The sequence below is a fragment of the Elaeis guineensis genome, chromosome 2 (assembly GCF_000442705.2).
Source record: "Elaeis guineensis isolate ETL-2024a chromosome 2, EG11, whole genome shotgun sequence".
NCBI classification, from domain to species: Eukaryota; Viridiplantae; Streptophyta; class Magnoliopsida; order Arecales; family Arecaceae; genus Elaeis; species Elaeis guineensis.
Genome location: NC_025994.2, coordinates 93012262 through 93012506, shown reverse-complemented (window position 1 = coordinate 93012506; position 245 = coordinate 93012262).

Here is a 245-nt window from a genome sequence, read left to right as displayed (position 1 = left end):
TTTTATTTTTCCAGCGGTCAACTCCCAAATTACTGGCAAAAGTTTGATTTTGCGATCATGACTGCTGGGAAAAACTTGAAATACAACAGCAATGACAGTTTCTCCAGCAGCATAGCGGCGGTAGGAAAGGTCGCTGGTAAATTTTTTTTTAATAATTTTTTTTATTTTTATGACCGTTGCTAAAACCCTTATTTCTTATAGTGAGCATGCCTATTTTCCATTCAATACCAACCACAACACAGTGC